Consider the following 7,017-nt stretch of genomic DNA (forward strand, 5'->3'; position numbering starts at 1 on the left):
ATCCTCCTTGTTAACAGGACATCACTGGAGGCACTGGTTATATAACCAAAGTATTGACTGGGTGTCATGTTTGAGAATGATGCTCATTGAATCGGACACGCCCAGAGATTTTTCAGGAACCCAGGTTGCCTTTATGGAGCCAATGCTAACAACCCCTTTGGAAATAACAGCCCGGCCCCTGGCTCCAGGCTCCCAGCCTTACAGGTCAGAAGAGAAGGTTGCTTTCAGGCAGGTATAAGAACCGTGTGGTTCTTTGGGGACCTCGAGAAGGAGGAATTCACCCAAATCTATAGCTACTACAGGTAAACTCTGGTGTCAAGTTCTTGGCTTGGTTTCCTAGCCTCAAGAGGCTTTTAAAGGTCAATCAGAGATTCCTTATGAAAACTACCAGCAAAGCAAACTTAAAAAGATCTGTATAGGGAAGTGCATGTGGCTCGAGTGATTGGACTTCTGCCTACTACGGGGTAGGTCCCTGGTTCAGTTCCTGGTTCCTCCTAAAGAAGACAGTGACCTGGTGCGACAGGCAGGCACAGCAAGCTGACACAACAGGATGATGCAACAAGAGACACAAGAAGAAAAATATAACGAGAGACACAACAAAGCAGGGAATGGAGGTGGCTCAAGTGATTAGGCACCTCCCTCCCACATTGGAGGTCCTAGGTTCGGTTCCTGGTGACTCCTAAGGAAACAAGGAAGACACAGCAAGTGCAAACAACAAGGGGGTGGCGAGAAATAAAGAAAATAAATCATAAAAAAAAAAAAAGATTTTGCTGCACTCATGTAAATAATCAGGTCAATTCTAAGGAAACCAGCTTATTTTATGACCAAGAATAATCATTTGGGGCTTATCTTTGATCAAAATGAGAGTGCCTTTAGAGAAGTTCTGTGGTCCTGTGAGTTACTGGATTCTGCACCTCTTCATTATCCAAACTATTTTGCAACCTCTTTGTAAACTGAGGATAACGGCATGGTTTTGATACCTACCTGTGAATTGGACCAGATCCTATAATCTTGCATATATTTCTACCCTAAATGTCAGTCAGATAGCAAACTTAGGATCTCTTGTACATCAGGCCTCAAAATGACGAAAGAGGGTGAATACCCCCATTCCTTGACCTGCTATAATACGGGTTCCACTCTTTCATGTGCTTCGTCGTACCTTTCCTAGGAACACATGACCTAGAGCGACCACTTATAAAAATCCCTAAGGCTTGAAATCGCTTTAGCGCCACCCCAAATGTTGTTCAGTCCTGCAGGCTAGAGTTGGCAGCTGAGCATCAGTGACCTTGCAAAAGGGACAGGCTCTAGATACCCCGACTATTCGTAAACAATGTTGCTTTCATGTTAATAAGTCTGGGAGTGACAAATACCCTGAACATTTTAAAGACCATGTTAAGGCATTTCATGATATCAGTCAGGTTCAAATATTTAAATGGACAGACCCATTTCCTGATCTAGATTCTTGGTTTGACGGAATATGGGGACAAACTGTCATGGTTTGGATTTATGCTTTTAATTGTGATTCTCAGGCCAGTTCTTCTTTCTTGTTGTAATAACTGTGTGTCATGATTCTGTTAAAATTCCTTGTTACCCTCAAGTGTGATGGTTGATCTTAAGTTAGATAATCAAAAAGATAATGAGATAGAAGTGGACTTTCCCTTGGACCAAGAATAAAAGTAGAAATTATAGAACCCTGATTTGGAGAAGGCCATTTCCATAATCGACCTGACTGAGTAAGTAACCCTACTCCAATGATCTTAAATGTATTTTTTTACAATTTATTTATTCCCCTCCCCCAGGTGGTTCTATTGTCTGTCTGCTCATTGTTTGCTCACCCCCAGGAGAAACCGAACCCAGGACCTCCCATGTGGTAGGCGAGTGCCCAACCGGTTGAGCCCAACATCGAATACCCAATGGCCTGAGCCATATCTGTTCCCCATGGGCTGCGATGTTTCCTCGTCCAGGCATCTGCTCTTTGCAGCAGTGCAGGGTTTAGCTCAATGCGGTTGGTGGCCGCGAGCTCACTGTGGCTGTGCAGTGCCTGCTTGTCTTCTATAGGAGGCACCAGACCAAACTTGGGACCTCCCATGTGGTAGGCTGGTGCCCAACTGGTTGAGCCACATCGGCTTCCCTTAAATATATTTTAATAGGCATGCAACGATCAAGAAAGTAAACAAAAAAAAAAGGGAAAAGGAAAACTGGTACAAAATGACTGAGTCTGCTTGCTGCCTGACAAAAAAAGGCAGTGGTGGTGATCGGAGTGTTTTGGTCACATCCCAATGAGATCATTGGAAAAGGACCAAGCGGGGATCTGTTCAGTGACGTGAAATAGCTGCCTGCATTGGGCATGGCTGGGGGGGAACCCTTTCTGAGAAAGGACTTTCCAGGAAGCAAAAACAATTGACCTGCAGGGGCTTTCCGAGGAAACGGAAGAATGGAAGGCAGCCTACAGAACTGCAGGTGAGCACACCTGGTGATAACCCGGCCTGGGTCCAGGAGAGGCAGTTGACCAGACTGGACATACCAAATCGCCAGTGGAGGCTTGGTGTCAGCGGGTCAGAACGCTTCCTCCCTTGCCCGCGTTCCCCCCGTCTCCACTCCCTCCTGGAGCTCCCTCTGCTTCCTGAAAGGGATGCTGCGGATTCACAAATCGCCCAAGGAGGCAGGCAGAGCCAGACTCAAAGCTCTTTCTTTTAACAAAGACCTCCCATAACCTTCCAAATCACCGTGATGCTGCCTGACAATTAGGCGTGAATGTTAAGCAGTTACAGCTGACAGTAACTCGCACTTTAGCTTTTGGGTTCTCTAGTGCTTGTGGCTGAAAAAGAGAGGAGATAGCAGCTCGGGCCCTGCAGGTTCATTCTACAACGTTAATTCAGCGTTGCTGACTTAGGCTCTGGGCGCTCTGCTCTCGTGGAGAGATCCTAGTCCCATCAAATCTCCACCTTGAGGAAGACAGGTTTATTTCCAGGACCTGCGTTGGTCATTCTAAAATTCCTGAGCGGGCCGTTCGAGCTGAAACAGGCCTCCTGACTGCCTCACACCACCCTTCCACTCGGGGTGGGACTCCTTGAGCAGACAACTAAGGCTCAGCACTAACGGGCGGGCGGGCGTGGGCCCCTCCTGGAATTGCTGTGAATAGAAATGTTAGCATACTACCCTTTCCCGGCTTCAGAGGGCTGTGCTGGGTGTGTGTCCATTGGAGGAAGGATATGTGGGAAGAGGAAGGCAAGAGAAAGGGAGGGGGTGCAGATGCCGCAGCTGTCTGCCTTCACCTAAGGACAGTGGCCTCTGAGGCCCCACACACACCTTGAGGCTAGCGGTGGCCTCACGCTGCCGCCCACCCAAAGGTGTTGTTTTTAAAATCGTTTTATTGAAGTACAAAATCTATTCAGGAAGTACGTATAGTCTAAAACTAAAAATACAACTCCATGAATTTTCACAAGCTGAGCATACCTATGCAGCCAGCCCCAGCTTAAAAAGCAAAGGGTTCATTTGAATAAAAATGATAATGATGCTTTTACATATGGCATGAATTCAAATGTGAAAAAAGGGAGGGTAGACAGGAAACGAAGTCTCTTTCCTACACCATCTTCTAGAACGAGAGGAAAACAAGAACACTGGTAGCCAATTGGTTTTAAACCAAACCTTTTCTGATATCCGTAAGACCGTCACACGTGGCGGGGCCCGGGGAGGCTGGGAGGCTCTGGGAACAGCTCCAGGGGCCTGGTACTCCAGACCTTCCCTGGCTCCCCGACAGTCCGCAGCCCACCCCGTGAGCAGGGCTGAGCTGCCATCAGAACCAGCGTCGGGCGCCAGGGGACTGGGATGGCGAGATGGGAGGTGGGGGGTGCCCTCCCCCAGCAATTTGGGATGCCAGTGGTCAGGCTGCGGGAGGAGCCTGGGCCCCAGGGCATGGCACCTGCAGGGTCTGGCTTCCGGGGCCAGGGTCCATCTTGCCCCAGCCATGCTGTGACAAGGCCGTACCAAGTGTGTGGCTCCCGGACCTCAGTGAGGAGAGGTTTTACAAACACCCTGGCTGACCTTTTGGAGAATGAAGAGAGCCTGAGGACTAAGTGACTCTTTTAATTTCCTGGCTGCTAAAACAAACACCATACAATGAGTTCCCTTCAACAACAGGAATTTTTTTTTTAAGATTTATTTATTAAAAATTTCTCTCCCCTACCCCCCCCCCCCATTGTCTGCTCTCTGTGTCCATTTGCTGCGTCTTCTTTGCCTGCTTCTGTTGTTGTCAGCAGCACGGGAATCTGTGTTTCATTTTGTTGTGTCATCTTGCTGTGTCAGCTCTCCGTGTGTGTGGTGCCATTCCTGGGCAGGCTGCACTTTCTTTCGCGCTGGGCGGCTCTCCTTACGGGGCACACTCCTTGCGAGTGGGGCTCCCCTACGCGGGGGACACCCCTGCGTGGCAGGGCACTCCTTGCATGCATCAGCACTGTGCATGGGCCAACTCCACACGGGTCAAGGAGGCCCGGGGTTTGAACCGCGGACCTCCCATGTGGTAGACGGATGCCCTAACCACTGGGCCAAGTCCGCTTCCCCAAAAACAGGAATTTATTGACTCATGGTTTTGAGGCCAGGGCAAGTCCAAAATCAGGGTGTCAGCAAGGTGCTGCTTTCTCCCAGAAGACTCTGGCTTTCGGGGCTGGCTGCCGGAGGTCCTTGGCTGTTCCATCACCTGGCAATGCACATGGTGGTGCCTTCTCCTTTCTCCTCAGGTTTTGTTGACTTCTGTGGCTTTCTCTCTTTATGTCTGAATTTCACTCTGCCTATAAAGGCCTCCAGTAATTCAGATTAAAGTCCAGCCAGATTCAGGGGAGACAAACCTTAACTGAAGTGACATCTTGATGAGCTCTTCTTTATGGACCAAGGCCAAGAACATGTCCAAACTGGGGCACACAATTCAATCCACTACAGTGACCCAGAGGCCAGCCAGGACCGACACCTGTCAGGACAGCCCCAGGCCGAGACAGCCAAGACCCCTGTTTCCCCTTGTTGGACTGCCACCTGATGCCAATGACCTAGTTTGCATTTCAAGATATTAGATAAAACAGAATTTTTAATAAAAGCTGTATTTTTTTCCTGAACAGTGTACATTTTTCCTTGAGTCATCATTTGGCTTTCCCTTCTTAAAAAAAAAAAATGATCTCTCTCATATGTTCATATGTTTTATGTTGTCAAATAAGGAATTATTTTAACTCATTAGCATTAAAGGTGATTTTTTTAAAGGAGGTACTGGGGATTGAATCCAGGACCTCATACTTGGGAAACAGGTACTCAACCACTGAGCCACATCTGCTCCCCAATGAGAGTTGGTTTTCTCATTCATTTGTTAGTTTGTTTTTAGGAGATAGTGGGGATCAAACTCAGGACCTTGTACATGGGAAGCTGGTGCTCAACCACTGAGTTACATCCACTTTCCTAAAGTTGATTTTAAAAGCTGACCCATAGGCTCTCTCTTCCTCCCCGTTCAACAGTCACATCTTTTCATGCAGTGCCAGTCTCATCCCTGAGACATGATGGTAAAGGTCGGAATAAACAGATTTGGCCTTACTGGGTGCCTGGTCACCAGGGCTGCTGTAAACTCCGGCAAGGTGCAGGCTGTTGCCATCAATGAACCCTTCACTGGCTAACGTGGTGCAGTATGATTCCACCCATGGCAAGTTCAAGGGCACCGTCAAGGCTGTGAATGGGAAGTTTGTCATCAATGGGAAGCCCAGCTCTCTCTTCTATGAGTGGGAGCTCACCAACATCAAATGGGGTGATGCTGGTGCTGAAAATGTTGTGGAGTCCACTGTATCTTCACGACCCTGGAGAAGGCTGGGATGCACTTGAAGGTAGTGCCAAGAGAGTCATCATCTCTGCCCCTTCAGCGCATGCCCCCACGTTTGTGATAGGCACAAACCATGAGAAGTACGACAACTCCCTGAAGATCATCAGCAATGCTTTCTGCACCACCAACTGCCTGACCCTCTGGCCAAGGTCACCATGACAACTTTGGCATTGTGGAGGGACTGATGACCATAGTTCCTGCCATCACTGCCACCTGAAGACTCTGGAGGGCCCCTTGGGAGACTGTGGTGTGATGGAGATGGGGCTGCCAAGAGCATGCCCTGCATCAGTGGGAGACTCACTGGCATGGCTTTCTGTATTCCCAAGCCCAACGGGTCCATCATGGCTGTGTATTTGACCTGCCACCTGGAGATAGTGGCTAAACATGATGACATCAAGAAGGTGGTGAAGCAGATGTCAGAGGGCCTCCTAAAGATCATCCTAGGCTACGCTGAGGACCAAGTTGCCTCCTACAACTTTAACTAGGATACCCACTCTTCCACATTTGATGTTGAAGCTGTCATTGCCCTCAACGACTACTCTGTCAAGCTCATTTCATGGTATGACAATAAATTTGACTACAGCAACAGGGTGGTGGACCTAATGAGTCACATGGTCCCCAAGGAGTAAGAGCCCCCAAGCGCCAGTGCAGAAATAGCACAAAAGGAAGAAAGAGGCAGTCAGCTGCTGGGGAGTCCTGGCCCCAACTTGCTCCTCCAAACTGCCAATCAGCCATCCTCCTCAACTTCCATCTCAGATCCCCTGAAGAAGAAGAGGGGCTCAGAGAGTCCTACCTTGTCATGTACCATCAATAAAGTACACTCTGCCCATCCACAATAAATAGAAAGCTGCCCCATAAATCAGTCCATCAGTTAACAGGTATTTATTAACCTTTAAATTCAGTACTGCCTGACACCTTTGAAGTATAAAAGAACAGAAGCAAGTTCCTGGTCCTGAGAAGATTTATCATCTAGTTGGGAAGACAAAATTAGCACCTATGACATAATGCATGACAATGCAAGATTCCATAAAAGCAGGCATTTAATTGTGCAATCAGACTATAGTTTTGCCAAGACTTCAGAGGTGGAGGAGATCAAGCAGAACAAAAGGAAACAGGGAAGTGTTCCAAGAAAAGGTGGATCTCAAATTTTAGACAAGGATTCAATC

The 7,017-nt window shown here is 48.1% G+C and overlaps 1 pseudogene; it reads left to right on the forward strand.

Annotated features, from left to right (window-relative positions):
- The first annotated feature begins 5,537 nt into the window (after positions 1–5,537).
- On the forward strand, positions 5,538–6,480 carry LOC101438379 (glyceraldehyde-3-phosphate dehydrogenase pseudogene; annotated as a pseudogene).
- Positions 6,481–7,017: the final 537 nt, after the last annotated feature.

Source organism: Dasypus novemcinctus, chromosome 16 (assembly GCF_030445035.2).
Source record: "Dasypus novemcinctus isolate mDasNov1 chromosome 16, mDasNov1.1.hap2, whole genome shotgun sequence".
In the NCBI taxonomy this organism is placed as follows: Eukaryota; Metazoa; Chordata; class Mammalia; order Cingulata; family Dasypodidae; genus Dasypus; species Dasypus novemcinctus.